The following is a 24,085-nucleotide window of genomic DNA, read 5'->3' as shown; positions in this document are numbered from 1 at the left end:
AGGTATATAGCATATAATATGATGCTTACTGGACGGGAGCCCATTATCAAAGGAAATTATTACGTGTGTGGGAGGATAGCCTATTTGAATCTCACCTATAACTGGGTGGGAAGCTGCTACTTGGGCTTAGTATTTCTTTGTGTTTATCACATGCATGAGATGAGTGAGAAGAAAAAAAGTTTGTGAGGAGGAAGAGATGTAGTGCTGGTCAAGTGGTAGAGTATATATTTGGTTCTATGATTCCGGCAGCAGGTGTAGCTTTAAATGATGTGAAGATTAGGAAACTGTCTACATGTGTGGGTAGATTAGCTTTTAGCACAGCAGGTCCTCTAACAAGCATTAATAAAGAATGAATGGCTATGCGAGCTATGGTTTTGCAAAACAGGCGGCTTTAGGTATATTATTAGCAAAAGACGATGGAGTCTGCCACATATTAAAGATTTGGGAAATATACACAGGATGGATCTGGAAACTTTCAAAATATAAAATTCCAGAATGATTATGTCAGGAAGACGTATTAGCACCAAAAAAAGGCCATATTTAGAAAACCACCATTTTGCTATGGTGTCAAAGAATACCCCTTAAACAGGTTATTTGGGGCCATATGTATCATCAAACTATTTTGCATTTCCTAAATAGCGAATTTTAAGGAATCGCTATTTAGGAAATGCAAAATGGTATGTATGAACAAAATCGCTTTTTATTTGCGATTCCTTAAGCTTCCTTATTTGCGAATTCGCATTTTGCGTATTCACAATTAAGGAATAATTTCCAATGCATTCCTGTGGGCCAGGAGACCCATAGGAATGAATGCAAAATAATTCTCAAATTGCGAATTCGCAATTTGCTAATCGCAATTTGAGAATTATTGCAAGGGTGCAGGGGTGTCTCAAGGACACCCTGCTGCACCCCTGTAAATGACATGTGTGTGCATATGGCGCACATACATGCCCAATTGGCATGTATGTGCGTCATATGCCACCCCGACAAATGCACAATTGTGCATATTTACAAGAAATCGCAAATTACCACCAACTACAAGTTGGTGGTAATTTGCGATTCCTTAACCAAAATTCGCTAGCCAAAAATGCTACATACATAGCATTTAAGGAATCGCAAAATTGCGATTCCCTAAATGCTATTGAAAAATAAGGAATCGCACAAGTTTGCAATTCCTTATTTTGGGAATGTTTCATACATCCCAAAACATGCAAAAAGGCCGTTTGCGATTCGCAAATGCCAAAATTCTGCGAATTTCGGCCTTTGCGAATCACAAAAGGCTTGATACATATGGCCCTTAGTGACTTACAACAACACACCACTCAGCCCAAAACAAAAACTTTTTTAGCCCTGCAACAATCAATCTGCATCAAGCTCATAACCTAATTGATTCTTGACGTTTCGACCCATATAGTCTGTGGAAACAGGTCTTCTACAGGACACCAAGGAAAGGATACACCCGGAAAAAAACGTTATAGTGAGAGGAGGTATTATTATTGGGCCTTCATCCTGTGAGCACACAGAATTGGAATCATCCACAGTGCTGGCTTGGAGTCCATTAACTATAAGCTTGAGTGCAGTGTATCATCGAATTAAGTTGTGAACTTGATATAGTCTGAGTGTTATGGGGCTAAACAGGGAGTTGGCAGCTTTCCCCATGTGACAGGCTTTGTATTTAACTCTTCACAGGTTCTTATTAATGGAACATGTGCTTTACATTTGTATTTTGCTGTGACCTCACTTTCACAAGCACACTACCGATCTCACCTTGTGGAACACATTTATTTATAATGCCTTTGAATTCTTAATGCAGTTTTTTTGTTTTTGCCAAAGTGTTGTGTTGTTGTACATCATTACATAACCTGTTTAAGGGGGAGTCTTTGACCCGGGCAAAAAGCTGGTTTTCTAAGAATTTTCTTTTTATGGTTTTAATATGTCTTTTCAACAGAGTCATTCTGGAATTTTATTTGCATTTTAAAGGTTCAGCAAAGCTGCACATATGTGCCTTGTTGGACTTGCAGGTTCACCCCTAAACTTTTAGCATTTCTCCCAGCCTTTTTCTCTGTGTAGTGTTAGTGGTTTTAGGCCACTGGGCACTTTAGCCCTATGGTCCAGTGTAAAGTGTGTGCGTTCTTTGTTACATTTAGTGGGAGTGAGAGTGGCCGGCCCTACCATAGGAATGCATGGGGGATTCCCTGCTCAGTGTGTGTCAGTGGTAATTCCTGTTATGAGAGTAGCAGTATGGTCAAGTCTGGTATGTATAAAATTGTGAGAATAAATGCTGCGCAATGGTGTGCGCAGATTTATTATGACTATGTGAGAAAAGCCACTTTTATAAGTTGGCATTTCGGTGTGCTATGTGTCCGACTGCCTGATGTGAATTGCATGTCTGGTTTTGGAGAGACAGGGCAGGCTGAGCCAGACGTGGGTTGAATAGAGAAATCTGCAGTTGGAGAATGGGGAGGGGTGACACTTTGATCTGAGCAGGGCTGTGCCTGGCAAGGTGAATGTTGCTTCACCTCCCACTATGCGGCTGATGGCAGACCTTCTCTTCCTCAAAGGCAGGTTGCAGCCTTGTAAACAAAGTGCTCCAGGACCACACCGAACTGGTTCTGTCTGGGTTCAGTGACTTGTGACTTTTGAGAACAAAGTCTTTTGGTGGTATAAGTAAAGGGGCGTGACCCCATGAAATTGTTCAGTTCCATGGTGCTCTTCTAGGATGATGTGCTGTTCCTGATCCTGCTGGGGCATGCTGCTGCTGGGGCCCAGGAGGAACTGCCATGAGAGCTTGCCTCCCTGGGCCCTGCATTGCCCCCTTGATTGCTGAGGACTTTTGCTTTTGGAGCTATGGTTCCCTGCGCCCTGTGAGCGCTATATTTTAATTCTTTAATTTAATTCCTGCAGGAAGAACGTGCTACTTCTGTATGTCAAGACAAACCCATTTCCATGTAACTAGAGGGAAAAGACTTTGAAACTTTCATCCATCTTGCTGAAGCAACTACCCAAGGGTCTGATTTGAGCTTGCCTCCTGCTGAAGTCTCAGGGACATTAGACTTCACCCATCAGCTGTCCGGATTCCTATTTGAGGGAGATTCTACACGCAGGTGAGGCCTCTGTTGAGAATTCCAGAGCCTCTGGTTCTACTGCGAGGAACGCAGGCTGAAAGTCATTGCATCGCTATTGTGGGCTGCCGCAGCTGAGGAGCTGTTACCGCTGAGAGCCCGCATTTGCCTGTGTTACCAAAGTCATCTTTATCGCTATTGTGGGCCGCTGCAGCTGAGGAGCTGTTGCAGCTGAGAACCCGCATTTGCCTGTGTTACCAAAGTCATTGTTATCGCTATTGTGGGCCGCCGCAGCTGAGGAGCTGTTGCCACTGAGAGCCCGCATTTGCCTGTGTTACCAAAGTCATTGTTATCGCTATTGTGGGCCACTGCAGCTGTGGAGCTGTGGCCACTGAGTGCCCGCATTTGCTGTCCTACGAGAATCATCGCTATCACTATTGTGGGCCGCTGTAACTGTGGAGCTGTGGCTGCTGAGTGCCCGCATTTGCCGTCCTACGAGAATCATGGCTATCGCTATTGTGGGCGGCTGCAGCTGAGGAGCTGTGCCGTTGAGTGCCCGCATTTGCCTTCCAACGAGAATCATCGCTACGGCTGTTGTGGGCCGCTGCAGCTGAGGAGCTGTACTGCTGAGTGCCCACATTTGCCATACTACGAAAATCATCGCTATCGCTGTTGTGGGCCGCTGCAGCTGAGGAGCTGTGCCGCTGAGTGCCCCCCTTTAAGCCCCGTACTTTCACAGCCATGCAGCACTTAGTACCAGCTGCAACATTTAGGTCTGCGCAATTGCGCACATGGATTCTGCTGCATTGGCAGCCGCCCTGACACTTTGGACATAGGGCATTTTGAGCCCCTTTGAGAAGGCCAGGAGGGCTGTTAGGTTTGTAGGGCGCCAGGCCCTAATGTGATGGATGTGGTGCTGGAAAATGTGATTTATGTAGTATGATTTAAGGGAAACGACTTTGGCAACGCGGTCAAAACACTGCAGTACATTTAGGTCACTGCTTTTACAACGCAAGTCGTTACCACAACTTGCACTGGAGGGCGCTCTAGACTAAGGAATAGTGTGATTTACTATTCCAACATCTTACCTACTGTACGTAGGCTGGAGTTGGAATAGTAAATCATACTATTCCCAAGTCCAGCGCCCTTCAGCGCAAGTCATTGTAACGACTTGCGTTGTAAAAACAGCGATGTGATGTACAGCGATATAAATGATCGCGTTGTTACATCATACATCCATGATTTACGCACCCTGTTTTATGCCTCTAAATGTGGTTAATGATTATGAGGTTTTGCATACTGTATTTATGTTTGAGTTACCCTCTACTGTGGTTTATGCTAGTGAGATTATTTCCTAAAGTGAGTTATGCTTAGGAAGTTATAGTCTAATATGTTTAGGCTTATGAGGTTGGCGCAGGATATATTTCATGCCTAATGTGATACTGTGCATAATATGATTTATGTTACAGGATGATGCCGAGTCCAGTGTTTGCAAGTAATTACTGGTAGTGTTCTATGCTTATTATATGTTCTCCATTTACTACCTTTACTAAGTGATGGTTCTGACAGTGGTCCAAGTGGCCCTGTCATAATCCCCTGTAAATATTGCCCTGTGCCAGTTGGCACAGTGTATATTGTGTGATTACTATCCTAATGTGTTTTATGATAATACAAAGGCTATTTTTGATATAACCTTGTGTGGAGTTCCTTTTGTGGTCTGCCTAGTATGTTGTTCCTGTACGTTGCACAAATGCTTTACACATGGCCTCCGGGATAAGCCTGACTGCTCGTGCCAAGCTACCAAGGGGGTGAGCAGGGATTATCTTTGGCGTGTAACTCCCTTGCCCTAACTACAGTGGTGGTTTCTTCCTGACTTAGGCGCAAGCCCTAGCCAACCAGAAATCCCATTTCTAACATGCCTGATAACAGTGATCAGATTAACAGGTATGTTACTAACATCACTAATGTCATGTGCGAATTAGAGATTCTTGAAAAACAGGTGCTTGAGAAACAGTTCATGGTTTTTTAATGATTGGAAAACGTTTTTGAGTGGCTCTGTAACATACAAGGAACCATTCTATATAGGATACTAACACCTATAATAATTATTTTAATTAGCGCAGTAGATGTCAGCTGTCTTTTGTTGAAGAAAAGCTGAATTGTGGAGTTAATGAGAAGCTGTCAGCTACGAGCGGAAGAAAAAGGAAGAGAGGAATATGAACTGAATGATATCTGAACTTTGATTAAATGAAGGAACAGAAAGAAGCCAGATTGAAGTGCCTGAAAACAGAGGAAACTATAGTAAAAAGAGATGTAAATGATGAAGAAGTGTTGTGATGATTTAAAAATTCATCAGGTGTTGTTGGTATTGCAGGTTTACCTAAAACTCATAATTGCATTAAAATTATGTGATTAACGTATGATGAATTTGAGATATTCTCTTAAAGTGTTGCATTTATTTTAACATTGGATTATGTAGGCCTCAATTTCAAAATGGTTGCGGCTGTCAACACCATCTTCCTCTGCACTCAGTCATCTCCCTCTCTCTCCCTTTTCCCACCATGGACTGGACTCAGCACATGATTGTTAATTTGTACATGAGTTTTGAAACACAATGTGACACTCTCTAATGTACAATATGATGCTTTGTTCGCAGGCTTAATTTTCATGCTATATTGACTTCATCTATTGGGACTACAATGTGATTCTCATGAAAACCTGACCTTGATATTGTAGTAATATTTGTACTAACTATTTTTTTTTTTTTTAAAATATATTTTTATTGCAGGAATCAGTACAACAATACAGTAACGACCAGCATCATATTATAGCCAACTTTTACCAAATATAGCCCACCGACCCCCTTCTATAGCATTGCTATACAGCCAAGCAGCCCATATCCCTGGGGTTGGGCGGCGAATGTAGCTGGGGTCAGTAGGATGCGGGAGCTGGTCCGGATAATACACTGTCCGTCCTCTGCTTTTCTAAACAAACCCCAACCCCCAAAAGGTACCCCCCCCTCAAACTTCCAGTCATTGTGAAACTCCCCCCTCCACCCCCCCCCACCATCAGCGCCAGGGAGCTTATCACTTTAGGATCCACTGCTTGACCCACGGGGAAGGTAATAGTGCTGTTAATGCTAGTGTCTAACGGGACTCGGGTCTAGTTGCGTCTTCGCTTTCGGAGTCGCTGGGGGCACAATAATCCCTGAGGGCCTGCACCAGTGTTTCCCATTCTAACGCGGCCTCCTGCGCCTTCTCATTGCTTCGCCTCCAAGCCAACTGATATCGCAGCGCGCTCTCCCCCGCCGCCCATTTCAAAAGTTCACCGTGCCATCTGCCGCCCGCAGGACCAGCACGTGCCTTCCAATTCCTGGTCACCTCTCGTTTAGCAAGTAGGAGCCCCAGGTCGATAAATTTACTGGTGATTTTATTCCGGGGGGTATGGGGGAACCAGTGCAATAGCCCCACCGCCGCATCGAACGATAAGTGCCTCCCCGTCACCTCTTCCAAAGTCGCCGCCACCTCCTGCCAGTAGGACGTCAATCCTGGACAGGCCCATAACATGTGTAGGAGGTCCGCCTCCTGAGCCGGGCACCTAGGGCATTCCGCCGAAGCCGTGGCAAAATAACGCCTGATCTTAACCGGGGTCAGGTACGCCCTATGGAGAACATAATAGTGGACCAGTTGGAAACGGGCGCTACGTGTACCCTTCCATGCTCGCCTCACCAGCTGGGACCAGGTCGTCTCCGGGATCTCCCTACCGATGTCCTCTTCCCAGCGGGACTTCAGTGTGGCGAGAGGGACCAACCCCTCGGTAATCAGCCTGCCGTAAAGGCAAGTGACCGCCTTCACTGTGCCCGCCGACATCATTACATACTGGCACACCTGGGACAATTGAGGTTCCTCTAGTCCGTTTTGCCAGTGCGCCTGGATCACTCGCACAATGGCCGAGTGCAGCAAAAAGTCGCCCCGGGAGATCCCAAAGCGGTCAATGAGATCCTGAAAGGACAGGAGCACTCCGTCCTCATACAGGTCCCCGACGAGCTGTAAACCCGAATCCTCCCAGTCCGCCAGCCGTGACCAGTCTCCTCCGTGGGGGAGGGCCGTCAGCATCCCCAATGGAATTTCAGGTGCATATGGGGTCCGCAGGTGACCCCTGTTATGAGCCCGATTCCAACAGAGTCGGATAGTCCGCTCCTCCATCGACAGGTCCCGAAGGACCAATCGCTGTCGCAGCGCGATAAAGGAGAGGACGTGCCTGGCCATACCCGTCCCTCTACCGTCTTCCGGGCCTCTGAACTCCCTGGCTATCTCCTGGGTGTATGTCTGGAGCTGCGCCGCTAGGTAATACTTCTCGAAGTCCGGCACAGCGAGCCCCCCCTCGTCCTTCGGCCTCATCAGGGTATTGAGGGCCACCCGCCGCCGGCCCGTGCCCCAAAGGAACCCGACCACCATGGAACGCAAGCGGCGAAACGTAGCCGGCGGGACCCATATCGGCAAAGTCCGAAAGTAATACAATAATCGGGGGAGCGCCACCATTTTGAGCAGGGCGACGCGTCCTGTCACGGAGAGCGGCAGCGTGGCCCAAAAGTCCATGCTGCCTCGGAGTGCTCGTATGCAACGGGCAATGTTTCCGTCTAGGAGGTCGGGCTGGTCGTGGTACACAAATACCCCAAGGTATTTAAAGCAGTCGGGTTCCCATCTGATCTCCTTACTTAGCGCCGGAGTGGGGACACCCCTACGCATCGGGAAGAGGCAGGTCTTAGACCAGTTCACACGTAGGCCTGAGACGTCTCCGAACTCCGTAAGCGCTAATTCCGCTCCCCGTAATGCGTCGACCGGATCCTCCAGGAAGAGCAACAGGTCGTCCGCATAGAGCGAGACGTAATGCGGGCCCGCCGCTGTCCGTAAGCCCGTATAGTGGGCTCCCGAGCGAAGATGCATCGCTAGTGGCTCCACCGCTAGTGCAAAGAGAAGCGGGGATAAGGAGCACCCTTGCCGCGTGCCACGCTCCACCGGATATCGCGGTGAAATCAAAGGGCCCGATCTAACCCTGGCTGAAGCGGAAGCGTAGAGAACTGCTGTCCATTTGATAAATCCTTCCCCGAGGCCGAATTTCCGCAATACCGCGCTTAAGTAGTCCCATTCCAGGCTATCAAAAGCCTTCTCCAGGTCCACCGACAAAACTACCGGGGACGGGGCATCCACGAATGGTTCCCCAAGCAAGCGAAACAACCTTCGGATGTTCATGGTCGTATTTCGCCGTGGGATGAAACCGGCCTGGTCCTCGTGTACTAGGGAGCTCATATGTCCTAACAGCCTCGAGGCCAAGATGCTGCTCAATATTTTGTAGTCCACCGTCAGCATTGAGAGGGGACGGTAGGACCCCGGGTCAGACGAGTCTCGGCCTGGCTTGAGGAGAGGAACCACCAACGCCTCACACATCGAGCCGGGGAGGCGACCCAGCCTCTTCGCCTCCCTGTAGACCACCAGTAAACGAGGGGCCAGGAGGTCAGCATAAGCTGCATAGAACTCCACCGGCAGGCCATCTAGGCCCGGGGTCTTGTTCCTCGCCATCCGTTTGATGGCCCCGCGGATCTCCCCCAAGCCGATGTCAGATCCCAGGGCGTCTGCCACTTCCTGTTCCACTGTGCGGAGTTCCAGCGGGCTAAGATAGTTATCAAGCCGGTCTGGGTCACGCGCGGAGCGACTGCGGTATAAGCATTCGTAATAATGCCGGAAGCAATTAAGAATCTCCGGTTGGGTGCACACCTCAGTCCCATCCGCCCTGCGCATCCCAGTCGTCGTTTGGGACTGGCGCGCAGGGTTGGCCAACCACGCCAGTAACGCGCTCGATCTGTCGCCCTCCGCTATAGATCGGACCGTATAGGCCTTATAATCGAAACAGCGAAGCCGTTCGACCTCCACCGCCACCTTCTCCCTCGCCTCTACCGTTTGTGTTTGCAATTCCGGGTGTCCGGGTCGGCTAATTTCGAGCTCGCGGAGCGTTCGGTCCGCTGCGTCTAGATCAGCCAGGATAACACGCCGCATGCCCACCTTCTTAGAGATACAGTACCCCCTCACCACCACCTTGAAAGCGTCCCATTCGAACGCCCTAGTACTCGCGGAGCCGCCGTTGGATGCAAAATAATCCGTGATTCTCTCCCCTAGGTCTGCCTTGAAAACACTGTCCTCGAGGATCTCGGGGCGCATCTTCCAGGTGGGTACCGCCGGCGTCCCAGGGAACCAGCGAATGTCCAGCAGGAGGGGGTTATGGTCCGAGATGGTCCGCGATAAATACTCCGATCGGGCCGCTGCCGAGACTAATTCGGACGAACCAAGAAAGCCATCCAGTCTGACATGCAGCTCATGAAGGCTCGAAAAGTACGAATAATCTCTAGACGCGGGGTGATGCGCCCTCCAGATGTCCGTCAAACCCCAGCGGGTCTGCCAATCTTGACGGCCCTTAGCCGTCCGCCGGACCGGGGAATCGGGGAGCGGGGGATGCGAGCGGTCTATGTCTACATCTACCACGGAGTTAAAGTCTCCCCCCAGCAGGAGGGGACCGGCGAAAAAGTGAGCCAACGAGCCCGATAACCTGGAAAGGAAGGCAGTCTGGTCCACATTAGGGGCATACACACAACAAACATTCAAGTCCCTCCCTCCCAGCGTGCCTGATATGGCCACGAAACGCCCCTCTGGGTCCAACACTGTCCTCGTGACCTGGAAGGGGACTCCTGCCCTGATCCATATTAGCGCCCCCCTGGCATAAGCAGAGTACGCCGTGGAAAAGACCTGCCCTCGCCACCTACGCTGAAGCGCCGCCCCTTCCGCCTTGTTCAGATGCGTCTCCTGCAGCAGCGCCATTTGCACTCCCCTACGCACTAAATAAGCGTGGACCCTGTGACGCCTGGACATAGTGTGAAGCCCCCTCACGTTCCAAGTAATACATTTCAAGTTAGCAACATCAGCCATTGTCCCAGAGTGTTCTTGCACAGTCTCCCCGTCCGGGTCCCCACAAAAAAAGGACATCAATTCTCCCAGCGCTGACGGCGGCCATTTTCCCCAACCAGATCCAAACCCCCCAAAAACCAACAAAACCCCCTCCCAACCACCCCAGAACAGGACCCAAACTGCGCCATCTAGATCCCATCCAAACTTCTATGAAGAACAACCCCAAAAACCCCACTAGTCCCACGGTCGCCACCGTAGGAAGGCCTTATGGGCCAGGTGCGGGCTGAGCGGAGGCAGTGGGCCCTCGTCGCCCAGGCCACCAGGACTGTAATAAGCCCCCCCCTGTGTCAAAATCTTTCGGGGCAAGAGCAGAAGCCTCCCAACCCTCCCTCTCCCATTGTCAGCAATAAAGAACGGCAGCCGCCTCCCCCCTGCCGGGCCCCCACCCAAAACAAGGCAACCTATCCCATTACCCTTGTCCGTCCAAAAGGTCCTCCACCGATTTCGGTGTGATCACCGGTGTGTGGGTACTGTCTGCCACTGAGTCTTCCGAGTCCGATGGTGCCCCCTGAGCACCCGGGTTGTCTTCCTCCTCTTCGATGTCTTCGCCCCTCGCTCCCGATAGTTCCGACAGAACTTCCAACACTCCCCTCCGCTCAGATGATGTCTCCGCTGTCGAGGGCCCTCCCGTGCGGCCGCGGCGGTTCCTGACCCTTTTAGAGCGCCTCCTTTGTTCCGGCTCCTCCGCCTGATGGGTCGAGGCGTTATAACCATCCTTCCCCGTTCGGTACAGTTCGAGCCAGTCACAGACCTCCTCCGGGGTGTCGAAGAACTGGGTTTTGTCGTCGACAATGACTCGGAGCCTCGCGGGAAATAGGAGTGAATATTGGATGCCCTCACTCCTGAGTTCACGCTTAACCGCCAGGAAGGAGAACCGCTTGCGCTGCGTCTCGTAGGTATAGTCAGGGAAGATATTCACCTGACTATTTGCAACCTGGAACGGGCCATTGTGTCTGGCGGCATTTAGGATCAGATCTCTGTCCCGGAGATGGAGCAACCGCGCCACCACCGGCCTCGGGGCTCGTCCCAGCTGTGGGGGCCGCGCTGGAACTCTGTGGGCCCGTTCTAGAGTGTAAAAGGAGGACAGGCCCTCCGGGACCACCGTGTCTCGGAGCCAGGTCTCCAAGTAGCGCACCATATCGCCTTCCTCGATCTTTTCCGGCAGGCCCACTACCCGAATGTTATTCCTCCTGTTTCGGCCTTCCGCATCCTCCGCCCTCCGTTCGAGGGTCTCGATTCGGGACATGGCATCCTTGATCGTCGCAGCCAGGGTCCTCTGCGCCGGTTCGATAGTCTTCACCGTGCTCTCCACCTCCTTGACCCGGTCTGAGAGTTTACCATGGTCTGCCCTAAGGAGGCCCAGGCCAGTCGCCACCTGGGCAATGTCCTGTTGTAGAGCCGACCGAGTTGCCTCTATGGCTTCCAGTACACGGTCGAATTGTTGCTGGAGTGGTGCGCCACCAGGTCGTTTAGGATCTCCATGCTCTTCCTTGTCCTGGGCCTCAGAGTCCGAGGTGGCCTGGCTGGATCCCTTGGCTCCTTTAGGTTTCCCCATGCTGCCAGGGGCTCTCCGCAAAGGTCCCGGAGTAGGCGTCTCCGTGTGCAAGTGTCCAGCACGACTTTCCCGGGATTTCGCCCTCCAGTCCGGAATGGGCGACCTCCCTCTCCAGAGCCTGTGGAGATTCCGCCGTTTCGGCTCACGCCACCGCCACGGCGTCCGAGGGCACCGATAAGGGGGCGGAGACACCCGTCTCCGAGTCGGGCAGGCCCGATCACCCACTACAGCTCTGGGGCAAGGGCCACCAACTCCCCCGGTTGTCCTGTGGCGCCCGAGTGTCGCGCCATCCATGTAGTCGGGGTGGCCAGAAACTCGCAGCTAGTTGCGGAGTCGCGGTGCAGACCACCGCCTGGACCTGAGGGCACCCGTGCCCGGCGCCCTCTAACTCGTGGGCACCCGCCCGGTCGTCCAATCGAGTATGGTCCCGCTGTGGAGGGTCCGAACCAACCAATGTCCAATGCCTAAAGCCACTGAGGCTGGTGAAGCCGGGTGCCGGGCGACATCCGCGAGACCTCCTCAACTCCGTAGGTCCGTTCAAGGGGACAAAGGGGTCCGGGCGCCATATTGGGTCGTCCTCCGCCACTCCGCAAATTTCGGCATTTCTTCAAAGCCACCCCCGTCCAAACTCCACCAGGGCCCTCGGCAGGGTGTCGTCGCCCCGCTCAACCGAATTCGGGGTCTGGGGTGCCCCTCAGCCACCGATGTTCAGGATAATTTCGGGCTTAGTCCCGGAGCCGAGCTCTCAGGCGACCATCGCCATCGGCGCCCAAGCCACGCCCCCTTTGTACTAACTATGAGGTGTTTCAGGAGCACTGGAGATGGGAACAGTTCTTTCTTTAATATAATTGGATGGGACCATGAAACCTCTGCACATTCACGCCAAATATATGAATCTTATGGGTGTGGGATTCACTCTACCTTGATCTTTTAGATGCTCCACTGGCGGTCTGACCTCTGATTTTCTGTATTTATTCTGAGCGACATGCTATTTAATTGAATGAATTTACTTACTGATTGGTTGTATCTATTGCCCTTTGCTTTCTGTTATGATTGAAATCTTTAATAAACCTTCATGGTTTTGAATTTAATTATTGTCCATTCTTATTATGAAGCCTATGTGTTTTAAATCTAATTTTTAAATGTTACGGAATGTTAACTTGTTTTGAATAACCAATGAGGAATAACATCCTAAGGGAACTATCACCGCTCTCGGTTCATCAGTAGCACCCAATTTGACATTAGGGTATAAGCGCTACATCATTACAACTAGAAGCTACGCCCAAAAGTCCATCTGTTCGCAATTTGTCTTGGCCAGACAAGTTAGCATCTAGGTGTATTCTAATCTCATTTTGGGGCTTTTTTTCCTGGTAAGGAATTAGTTACTTACCTGTACACTATAGTTCTCCAGTATTATCTTTCATAGATTCACATGCTTGTATTCTTCCGTCGTCATGGTGGGAGTCTCACGGTAACAGAATGACCAAAGCAGTATCATAGAGAAGAAAACTGCATAGAAAAGCCCATAGGGACTGTAGTATTTGGTAACTAGACCACCTCATTGTTTGGTCCAAAAGTTAGCCAATCAGCATTGCTGCCCTGCCCTCACACTCCCCAGCAGAAGCTTCCTGCCTCAGATTTCCGTCCCGAAGTGAGAGACATGGATAAATACAGAGAAACAGGTTCTACCTGAGAAACGGGGAGGTGGGCGGGCGCATGTGAATCTATGAAAGATAATACTGGAGAACTATAGTGTACAGGTAAGTAACTAATTCCTTCTCCAGTATTACATCTTTCATAGATTCACATGCTTGTATCAGAGTAGTAAGTAGTGCTCACAAAACCTGCAGCATTTCCAGGGTAGAACCAAAAGGAAGTTCTGCAGTAAACAATATTAGAACATGATCTAAAATACGCAATTTAGACAGGAATAAAAAAACTAAATTCCCCTTTAAAATGCATTGTGTAATCTCTCTCGAGAGAGAGAACATAATAGAACCATCTAAAACAATAGCATATTATTTATATATATATAAACGTATATCAACACACTGAATATAATAATAACAGAGAAGAAAAGTATACCTTACTGAAATAGACGTTTCAGGACAGCTTGTCCCACTGCTGTGTCCTCTTTCCACGCAGTGTCCAGACAGTAGTGCTTTGTAAATGAATGCACACTCTTCCACGTCCCGCTCTGCAGATGTCGGGCAGCGACACTCCCGCAAACAAGGCCATTGATGTCGCCATCTTCCTTGTGGAATGGGCACTCACTTTGGAAAGAAGCGGCTTTCCTGCTTTTTCGTGACATTTCAAGATAGCCGATGATATCCATCTGGCAATACTCAGTCTTGACAGAGGAAGACCTCTCCTTTGTCCTTCAAATGCGATAAATAATTGTTTGGATTTGCGGAATGTCCTTGTTCGCTCAATGTAGAACTTTAAACATCTAGCTATTTCCAAAGAGTGCAACGCTCTTTCTGCTTCAGATGAGGGATTGCTGAAGAAAGTAGGCAAAATAATTGGTTCGTTGAGGTGAAAAGACGTAGGGACCTTGGGTATAAACGTTGGATTTGTCCGCAATATAACTCTGTCCTGGCGAAATTGTAAAAAGGGCTCTTCCACTGAAAAGGCTTGAATTTCGCTAACCCTCCTCGCCGATGTAAGGGCGAGCAGCAGGGCTGTCTTCCACGAGAGAAACTGTAAGTCTGTCTTGTGTATAGGCTCGAAAGGCGGCCTCATAAGTTGCACCAGAACTGTATTGAGGTGCCAGGGCACTGACGGGCGCCGAATGGGCGGAAAAGCTCTAAAATGTCCTCTAATAAACTCCTTTATTAGCCTGGTAGACCAGAGAGACGGCTCATCCGGCTTTCTCCTGAAACGTGATATTGCCGCCAAATGCACCTTTACCGAGGCATGCGACAAACCTGCCTTAGACAACGATAACAGGTAAGGCAGAATACCTTCGGGGGGTACCGTCAACGGGTGTAGGTTTTGACTAGCACACCAGTGGTAGAAACGAGTCCATTTCGCTGCGAATGTCTTGTTGGTTGACATAGCTCTGGCTTGCGATAAAATATGTCTGCAGTCTTGTGGAATGTTCAGATCCTGAAAATCCCGCTCATGAGGTTCCATGCAGACAGTTTTAGCGATTGTAGGTCTGGATGCAGAATCTGACCGTTGTTCATGGAAATGAGGTTCTGGAATGTCGGGAGTTGTACTTTGTTGCCCCTTGACATCTGTAGCAGTTCCGAAAACCATGCCTGCCTCGGCCAGGCTGGTGCTATCAGAATGACATGACACGGTTCTAACCTCATTTTGCGAAGTACTCGTGGTATTAAGGGAATCGGAGGGAACGCGTAGGCAAACCTTCCCGTCCAGTCCATGTGAAATGCATTTCCCCTGGAATCTTCCTGAGGGTACCTGGACGCAAACTGGACACATTTTGAATTGTCTCTGGTTGCGAACAAGTCTAATGTGGGAGTGCCCCACTTTTGAAACAGTTTGTGAAGCTGAGTGTCGTGCAGTTCCCACATGTGCGTCACGCTCGCTGTGCGACTCAGGGCATCTGCCCGTGTGTTGAGGATGCCCTGTATATGCTGCACCTGAATCGAAATGCAGTGACTTAGCAGCCATTTCCAGATTCTTTGCGCCAACACAGACAGTTGTTTGGATCTTGTTCCGCCCTGCTTCAGAAGGTAAAACATAGTCGTGGTGCTGTCCGTTTGAATGAGCACCGACGAGTGCCGGATTCTGGGTAGGAAGGCTTGAAGTCCCAGAAACACCGCTTTGAGTTCCAACATATTTATGTGAAGCTGCGCTTCCCAGTCTGACCAGAGGCCCTGAATCTCCAGCTCTTGAAGGTGCGTGCCCCATCCTTGCAACGAGGCGTCCGTTGTCATCACATAATCGTGATCCTGAGGCACAAAATGCAGACCCTGACTTAAGTTTTTCTGATTCTTCCACCATGGCATGGCCACCTTCATACGGTGAGTGATGGAAATCCGATCCTCGAAGGTTCCTTTGGACTGAACCCACTGCTCGTCCAGTTGTTCCTGCAAAGGCCTCATTCGAAGACGGTAGTTTGGCACCAGTGGGATGCAAGAAGATATCATCCCCAACATGGATTTGTACATCCTCACAGAAGTGAACCTTTTTGTCTGAAGGGTTGTTGCTAGACCCATTATCTTCTTCATCCGATCCTCGGAAGGATAAGCTTTCACTGCCTTGGTGCATATCCATGCTCCTAAGAAGTGGATGCCCTGCGCTGGAGTAAGTGAAGACTTCTCCAAGTTGGTCCTTAGTCCCAAGCGCCGGAATAGCCGAATGCAGCACTGAAGAGACCTTGTGGCTTCTCTGAACGATGGACCTGTCACTAGCCAGTCGTCCAGATATGGGTAAATGTAATGCCCTTGCAATCTTAAATGTGCCGCCACCGGGGCCATGCATTTGGTAAATACCTTAGGGGCCGATTTGAGGCCGAAAGGAAGGACCCTGAATTGAAAATGGCGACTCTCCACGATGAATCTTAAATATTTTCTGTGCCTCCGATGAATTGGAATATGGAAGTACGCATCCATGAGATCCAATGACGCCATGTAGTCTTTTTCTTTGAACATTTGAAGGATCTCCTGTAATGAGAGCATTCTGAAGGGAATCTTTTTTATGTATTGATTCAGATCCCTCAAATCCAATACCTATCTCCATTTCAGAGTTTGTTTCTTTTTGATGAGGAAGAAGTGCGAATAGAAGCCTTTCCCTCTGTGATGTTGCGGCACTTCTTCTATGGCCCGCTTCTGCAGAAGTGAATGGACTTCCTTCTGCAGCTCCTGACGATGTTGGTTGTGTCTGAGCACCGGGGGATGATCCGGTGGCATTTTTACAAACTCTAGGGTATGGCCTCTGTTTATTACGTCCAAAACCCATTTGTCCGAAGTTATGGACGTATCACTGACATAATATAGAATGACAAAATATAGACTTACCAAAATATAGTCACCAAAATATAGAATGCCAAAATATCGAATTCCTATCTACAAACAGGTAAGTACAAAAATATCGAATCCAAAATATAGTCTGTAAAAAATATAGTCAGTCAAAATATCGATTTTTTTTAAATGTCTTAAAAGTAATTTAAAATTAATGAAATAATAAATATAATTAACTAAAACATACTTAAAAATACTCAAATAACCTTAAAATTAAGATATAATTAATTTAAGTTATTAATAAAAAATTTACAATATTTTACCGTAGGATAGCAGGAGGGTAACATTTAATATTACCACTCCAGTGAGTGCAACAGTAGGGAAAGCGTTGGATAGCGTAGGGGTAAAAAATACTATTCCCACTCCAGTGAGTGCAACAGTAGGGAAAGCGTTGGATAGCGTAGGGGTAAAAAATACTATTCCCACTCCAGAGTGCAACAGTAGGGAAAGCGTTGGATAGCGTAGGGGTAAAAATTACTATTCCCACTCCAGTGAGTGCAACAGTAGGGAAAGCGTTGGATAGCGCAAGGGTAAACATTACTATTCCCACTCCAGAGAGTGCAACAGTAGGGAAAGTGTTGGATAGCGGGAGGGTAAAAAATACTATTCCCACTCCAGAGAGTGCAACAGTAGGGAAAGCGTTGGATAGCGTAGGGGTAAAAAATACTATTCCCACTCCAGAGTGCAACAGTAGGGAAAGCGTTGGATAGCGTAGGGGTAAAAAATACTATTCCCACTCCAGTGAGTGCAACAGTAGGGAAAGCGTTGGATAGCGCAAGGGTAAAAATTACTATTCCCACTCCAGAGCGTGCAACAGTAGGGAAAGCGTTGGATAGCGTAGGGGTAAAAAATACTATTACCACTCCAGAGAGTGCAACAGTAGGGAAAGCGTTGGATAGCGGGAGGGTGAAAATTACTATTCCCACTCCAGTGAGTTTAACAGTAGGGAAAGTAATGATTTAATATATTATTAAAAATAAATTAAATATCAATACCAATAAAACATTAATTGAAATTAATAACCAATTTAATATTATGTAATAATTAATTAGAAATACAACTACATATTAGTTATTAAAAATTAATAACCTATTCACAATTATTTAACAACTAATTAATTTTCAATAACAAAAACTAATTAATAATACAAATTAATACCAATTAAAAATTAACAGTAAATTAATTATCAATACACAAAAAGTATTTTTAATATGTAATTAATTACAATTACATTACTTCCCATCCTATTCCCCTATAAACCCACATCCCACTACAGAAAATACATTAATACAATTATCATAATTATCAAATATTTAATTAATACAAAATAATTACCAATTATTAAAAATTAATTGCCAATTATTAGAAATTAATTACCAATTAAAAATGTATTAACAATAAATTTAAAATCAATACCAAGAAATGAAAAAAATTATTTACTTAATTACAATTAAATCACTTCCCACCCTATTCCCCTATAAACCCACAACCCGCTACAGAAAATAAATTTAGAAAATTAACATAATTAACAATTAATTAATTAATACAAATTAATTGGCAATTAATAAAAAGTAATTACCAATTACAAAATAACAATAAATTCAAAATGAATACCAATAAATAAATAAAAATATTTAATTAATTACAATTAAATTACTTCCCACCCTATTCCCCTATAAACCCACAACCCGCTACAGAATTGAATTACGCAAAAATGAAATAACATAAAACTCATTACTTAAAATACATTAAACATACATTACAAAAATTAATATAAACTTTTCACACATATACTAACATACAAAACACTTTAAAAAAAATGACATTATTAAAAAATCGATATATTTAATGCCTATATTGTATACTTCGATATTTTGACTTCTATATTTTGAAAATCGATATTACTTACCTTAAATTCGATATTTTTAACCACTATATTGTGTCCATTCGATATTTTGTCCATTCTATATTTTTACTTCGATATTATGTCCATTCTATATTTTGGAATCGATATTATGACTGTTTACCCTTATGGACATCCAGTTGTTGAAGTATTGAGACAGATAGTGGTCGTTTTCCGGGATCTGCTGTGTGGGGAGCGCCGGTCTGAAATCATTGACGTCTGTTGAATTGTTGATTCTTCCCTCTATTGGAAGATTTGCCCCATGACTGCTGCTGGTAAGAGGAGTTGGAAGGCCTGTACTGGCTGTTTGAATTGTATTGCCTATATCCTTGTTGGTATAAGGCTGATATCTGTTGGTCTGATATGAAGGTCTCTGGTTGAATTGACCTCTTGCACCTCTTTTACGAAAGGACGGGAACTGTCCTTGTTGAAGGGACCCCAGCGCTCTAGCAGTATCCGTGTCAGACTTGATACCTTGTAGCGCTTCGTCTATATGTTTTCCAAATACGTTTTCGCCATCGAAAGGCATATCTACAATCTTCGCCTGCACCTCCGGACGAAATGACGTTGCTTTAAGCCAACCCTGTCTGCGAAGCGAAACTGCTCCAGCCATCTGCCTGAAAGCCATAGAGGAAAGAGCCATGGCAATGTCAATAGATTCAGCAGCTGACTTTGCTCCGTCCTTGAGGATAGCCGCTGCTTCTTCTTTCCTATCCTTCGGTAGTGCAGACAGAATGGGTGCCAGATCCGACCACATTTGTCTATTGAAACGGCTAATAAGGGCCATAGTATTGGCTGCTTTAATTGTAGAGGCTGCCATGACCGCAAACCTCTTCCCGGCTCCGTCCATCCTCCGTCCTTCTTTGTCTGGTGGCACCAATGAAGTAGCCACCGGGTTCTTAGAATTCCTCTGCGCCGCCTGCGTCACGACCGACTCTGGTCTCGGGTGTCCTATTAAACAGGCTGCAGCAGACTCTGGCGCTCTATACTTTTTTTCGATTCTTGGAACCGAAACGGCTAAGGAAGCCGGTGTCTTTAAAATTTTTAGACCCTCTTCCCAAACGTGAGGGATAATCGGGATTGAGCGAGTCGATTTCCTGGCGTCATCCTTGAAATCATACAAGAAACATTCCGTTTCTTTAACTTCCATATCCAAATGAAATCTCTTTGCTGCCTTCTCCATGATGTCATGGAACCCTCCGATGTCTTGCGGAGGAGAAGTGGTTGGCAGCGGAGTAGGTGACGGGGTCGATGGCAAAATGTACTCATTCCATTCCTGCCCCGTAGCATCATGTACAAGCTCCCCTTCCTCAGGCTGATCATCCTCATCGGAATCCATTAGATCATCCAGGATTGTTATCACAGGCGGTGATCTCACCACCTGCTCCTGAGGGGTAGATTGAGTCTTCGGAGGTTGCGATGTAGGCACCGGCGCCGATGACTGAGGAGCATTTGCCTCCGGGAAACAGCGGTAATAGTCGTTTATCATGAACCTGAGGTCAGAGACAAGAGACACAGGTATGGAGACTGACTCCTCTCGCTCCTCCTCTCGTGACTCCTCTTGTTGCTCTTCATCCTCATTGTAATCACATGTTTCCTGTAAAGACTCATATCTAGAAGATTGAGCTCTGTCCTTAAAGGAAAAAACCTCTTCCTCGTCTGTGTCCTGGCTCTTTATCTTGAGCTGCGAAGGGCTGTAGGCAGCACCTGAGGACTCCTCTCCATCTGAATCTTGTTCCAATAAAGAAGATGGAGGTAAAGGTGAAATCTGCGTCCACGACGTGAATTCTGCAGATTTGCTGATAGTCGCCGACCCCCTCGACGACTGAAACGATCGAATAGAGATCATAGTCTTTGACTGTGGCGATTTAAATGCCTTTGCCAATGAAACTATGATTTTCGTCGACGGTGTCGTCGACGACATAGTCACCGTCGACGGAGCCGTCGGCACCAAAGCCATCGTCGACGGGACCGCCGTCGACGGGGTCCCCGTCGACATCTTCGTCGTCAGGCCTTTCGTCGTCGACGACGTCATCGTCAACGGTTTCTTCGTTGATGGGATAGTCATACTCGTCGACGTTGTCGTCGTCGACGTTGTCGCCGTCGACGCTGCTTTAGATCCTGTCGTCGACGAAGCCGTCGTCGCCGAAACAGTCGTCGTCGACGGTGAAGTCGTCGACGGAGCTGAAGATTTTTCCACAGATTTTGCAGTAGAAGCTAGGGAACTGGTTGACGGGGCAGACCCTGTCCCTTTCTGACCCGACAGCTTTTTGAGAGGAGTAATAGGGAGAGATGACGCTGCTTTCTCCCTTGATTTAATCTTTTTAGACTCTACATTTTCCTCAGAATGAGAGGCCTTTCTCTTTTTTGGTGTCAGGTTAGAAGATTCCTCCCCAGAATCTGAGTCTGATGCGACCTTCTTCTTTTGAAGCCACAACAGCAATCGAGCCTCTCTGTCTCTCAGAGTTTTAGCAGAGAAGGTTCTGCAATATTTACAATCCTAGGCCACATGCTTAGGATGAAGACAATATAGGCAGTCCTTGTGAGGATCTTCAGAGAAAAGCCTGGCCTTTCCACAGGATCTGCAAGGCCTGAACAGCCTCTTTTTAGAGCTTTCAGCCATTATAAAGAAAATAGGTACACACAATACCTTAATCCAGAAGAAAAGACAGTAGAAGTAAAAGGTCAATAGTTCACTCAGGAACAGCAAAACTGAGCAGAGCTCAGGGAGACTCCTTTCTCAAACGAAGGCGGTTGGAAATCTGAGGCAGGAAGCTTCTGCTGGGGAGTGTGAGGGCAGGGCAGCAATGCTGATTGGCTAACTTTTGGACCAAACAATGAGGTGGTCTAGTTACCAAATACTACAGTCCCTATGGGCTTTTCTATGCAGTTTTCTTCTCTATGATACTGCTTTGGTCATTCTGTTACAGTGAGACTCCCACCATGACGACGGGGAAGATACAAGCATGTGAATCTATGAAAGATGTAATACTGGAGAACCCTCTTACTGGGCGGCTCATGTTGGAGACCCTTCTATTGAGCTGCTAGAGCCAGAGCTGCAAGTCCAATCAGAGCAGCAGGACATGAATGAGGTCATGATAGGATTTCTGATATCCTTAGTCTCAGCTTTGAGAGAATGGTGTATGCAATACGCCTACTTGTAGCCCAACATGCATTGAATAACTCGGGTCAAGTTTTATGCTGTGGTGCTATGTGCAAGGTATATCTTCAGTTCTGTTGTCAATACTTTATGAAAGAAAAGGGGCTCAGTTTAGTGAGACTTGAGTCCACATGATGGAATGTGCAACTCAGTCAAGAATCTTCTTCCCTGCAGCACCCTCCCTACTATTCTCTTATCGCTAATAGCGGGGCAGTAACATGAAAGAGAAGAAGAAGGCTGTTCTATAGGAGATTCAATTGGATTTTCTTCAGGGTGGATGTCTGCTGTTGTATGTTTCAAGAAATGGGTCATCAGCCAATCACTTTAGTGCTTCACTGGAGAGAACAGTGCAACTAAGAAATTCTCAGTATATCTCCATTTGTCCAAGATGGACAAGTTACTTACCTTCGGTATTACCTTATCTGGTAGAGTCATGATCTAGCCGCAGATTCCTTACCTCTGAACATCCACGCGTCAGATTGGATCCAGAAGATTTTTCTTGAGCAGTACCCCTGTGCGCTGATAGGTGGCGTCGGTCGACTCCGCCTGACGTCATCGGCGTGGTCTCTTTCATTGTGACGTCAGAGTCGTTAATAGAGGCGCCACATTGGAGCACTGACTTCAGTACTTTTCACGACTTTCCACGCCACAAGCACAGAACCATGAAGTTAACTGACAGTGGTGTGTTTAGACAATCTTGGGCCCTGAAGGGGAAAGCCATGACATGAGGAACTGATCTGCAGTGCGGGGAGGATGACTGGGTCGGTAAGGAATCTGTGGCTAGATCATGTCTCTACCAGATAAAGCGTTAGTAAGGTAAGTAACGGGGGCGTGGTCAAGAGGCAGATGGGAACAAACGCGTGAGCATGGAGCTCCGCACCGGCCCTGACCCTGATCCTGTAGAGGGGCTGTATGAGAAGCCCCCCAGTGACTGCTGGAGAATGGTGAAGGTGCCTGGAAGCTCCAGCACTGAAAATTTGTCGACTGCAGGATGCCGTAGTGGAGAGATCGGCGGTGGGCTGCCTGGGCCGCGGAACGGACCCAAGATGGCGGCGTGAGGGCTTTAAGCTCCAGCTGGCTGTGGGAGCTGTGCAGCCCGTGCAGCTTCGTGGAGAGCCTGGCGCTGCGAGACTCGCCTAACGCTGACGAGGATCGTGCCGGACAGCGGGAGTGAGGAGACGGTGAGGCACGAAGGACCCGGGGTCCCGATGGCTCTGGCGACCGCCTACACCTAAAACGGCGGCGGAGCCGACTAGATTGAAGCTTGTAGCGGCGAGGACCTGAGGCGGACAGAGGGCCACAGGACTCACCTACCGTTGCGGCGTCTGGGCGGCTGGCAGGAGGCCTGCGTGGGCGGAGCGGCTGAGGAGGTGAGAGGAGTTCGGCAGGGGGCGGCCCCCCTTCCCATACGTACTGAGAACGGCAGCGGAGGCACTGTGAGAGCATGAGAGGAGCCACGGGCGAGACCGTGTGCTGCCGGTGCACACAGGGAGCTGTGCAGATCAAGTCGCGGATCCCCCCCAGGATGCTGCCTGCATTGAGGGGGGCCCTCAGGAGGAGAGGACGGTAGCGGCCATTGGGGGAACTGCGGGGAGCTGAACCCTGGGGCCAGCGGCGGTGTTAGATAGCTGCAGGCATTGTGGAGGTCCCCTGCTGGCGGGGACAGGGAGCGGCCAGGAGAAGGCATAGCACGGGAGGCAGCTCAGCTGGAGCTGGGAGCACCTGGCGCCACCCCTGTAGAGTTGGGGGTCTGGGAAGGTGCATACCTGTGGAATCAACAGGGCGCTTAGGCCGCAACAAGCAGGACCCGGGTGCGGACTTGGCGCTGGGGCTCAAGAGTGGCGCTGACCCTGTGGAGGGTGCGGGGGGACTACATGACCACAGGTGATGAAGCCTGCTCACTGGACAATGGGACTCTAGAGGACAGCTCAGCCACCGCGGGAATTTTGAGGAATGAAGTGGCTGGAGAGCTGGGCGAAGTTGGCTGCTACTGCTGGACTGTGCCTGTGCCCTCCCCATCTTGGAGCGTTACCAGACAGCAGCATTGAGCAGGGCAAGAGGAGGAAGTGAAGGTATTTGGCAAGTCGACGGAGCACTGCGGAAGGGCGCAGGGGTCCTGTAGCCTGGAGAAGATGAGAGGGCGGCCATCAGTGAGGGACCTTGGCGGGGAGTGGACCGGGTGGCGCCGCAGAAGGGGACATGAGCTAGAGCTGGCAGTGAGAGGAATAGCGTGGCGGGTCACACAGGTGCGGGGTGATGCTGCATCTCTGGCAGGTGGGCACAACGCAGGAAGGAAGAGCTCGACCACCGCTGATTTATGGGGCGGAGCCTTGCAGGACCCCGCCACACAGGGGACACAGTGTCCATTGATGGCAGGCCTTGAGTGAGCCGCACGTCTGGG

At 48.6% G+C, this 24,085-nt stretch overlaps 1 protein-coding gene and 1 pseudogene across 1 annotated transcript in view; both read right to left on the bottom strand.

Moving 5' to 3' along the window:
• Nucleotides 1-24,085, bottom strand: part of LOC147665151 (cytochrome P450 2J2-like) — a 137,408-nt gene that overhangs the window by 40,015 nt on the left and 73,308 nt on the right. The window lies entirely within an intron of this gene.
• LOC147665152 (uncharacterized) lies at nt 19,056-21,147 on the bottom strand (annotated as a pseudogene).

Source organism: Lissotriton vulgaris, unplaced genomic scaffold (assembly GCF_964263255.1).
Source record: "Lissotriton vulgaris unplaced genomic scaffold, aLisVul1.2 SCAFFOLD_2368, whole genome shotgun sequence".
NCBI lineage: Eukaryota > Metazoa > Chordata > Amphibia > Caudata > Salamandridae > Lissotriton > Lissotriton vulgaris.
This window is presented reverse-complemented; position numbering and strand designations above follow the sequence as displayed.